The 1,064-nt window shown below is 46.7% G+C and overlaps 1 non-coding gene across 1 annotated transcript; it reads left to right on the top strand.

Annotated features, from left to right (window-relative positions):
• Positions 1–699: 699 nt before the first annotated feature.
• Positions 700–773, top strand: Trnat-agu (transfer RNA threonine (anticodon AGU)). Its single transcript has one exon. It is a non-coding gene; the product is annotated as a tRNA-Thr (tRNA).
• Positions 774–1,064: the final 291 nt, after the last annotated feature.

Genomic DNA, 1,064 nt, shown 5'->3' with positions numbered 1-1,064 from the left:
CTTAGTGATAACGCAGATTGCATTCACTCAGTACTCTCTCTTCCAGCATATTCACGTTTAAGTCGTCAAGTAATATTCGGCTTATCAAATGAATAACCCTCCTTTATGTTGAATGCGACATCCCTTTCGTTTTTTGTTCCCTCGTATTGACCACATAACCATCGTTTTATAAGCACTTCAAGAAACCGAGAGAAGTGCGGTCATATTCACCTCGTTGGCAATATTCACAAGTTACACTCGCCTTCTGGATGATGTTAAAGTAAGAAACACTTCTGGGAGCTCGGTTAGAAAAGACGGAAAATACAATGAAATGAACACCCTTAGCTGCTTACAGGCGTTGACATACGTCAACTGGTACAGATGAAAATGTGTGGCCCGACCGAGACTCGAACCCGGGATCTCCTGCTTACATTGCAGACGCTCTATCCATCTGAGCCACCGAGGACACAGAGGACATGTCCGAAAGGATACCCTCTTAGTAAATATATAGTTAAGGCTCACAGGCCACTTGGCCATCTTCTTCCTCTGTGCGAATGCACAAACAGTGCCCGAACTCTTATGGGAATCGGCAACGCGCCGCGAGTAATGAGTATAAAGGGCGGGGGCACTACGAATGTAGCGTGGGACAATACGTTGAGAATGTGGGTTTCGCGGGAGGCATGCCAGAGATAAATCCCTGCAGTCGCGCTGTCCTCTGTGTCCTCGCTGGCTCAGATGGATAGAGCGTCTGCCAAGTAAGCAGGAGGGCCCGGGTTCGAGTCCCGGTCGGGGCAAACATTTTCATCTGTCCCCGTTGACGTGTGTCAATGCCTATAAGCAGCTAAGGGTGTTCATTTCATTGGAATTTCATTCTAACGAGCTGTTTGGTCACCGATGGTATCTGTCCGAAAGAACAGATACCATCTTAGTAAATATATAGAAAAGACTGGGTTCTGCAATGTGAATTGACTTCCCAGATTGGCGGTTGAAGATCTTGTACTACCATAAAGATACAGACACGTGCTTCTACGGCCACAGTAACGCATGACGGCGGACTTTTACATGATCTGATACAACTGGGAACT

This window comes from Schistocerca nitens, chromosome 4 (assembly GCF_023898315.1).
Source record: "Schistocerca nitens isolate TAMUIC-IGC-003100 chromosome 4, iqSchNite1.1, whole genome shotgun sequence".
NCBI classification, from domain to species: Eukaryota; Metazoa; Arthropoda; class Insecta; order Orthoptera; family Acrididae; genus Schistocerca; species Schistocerca nitens.
The sequence above is the reverse complement of the archived record's forward strand: the minus strand, read 5'-3'. Positions and strand labels throughout refer to the sequence as shown.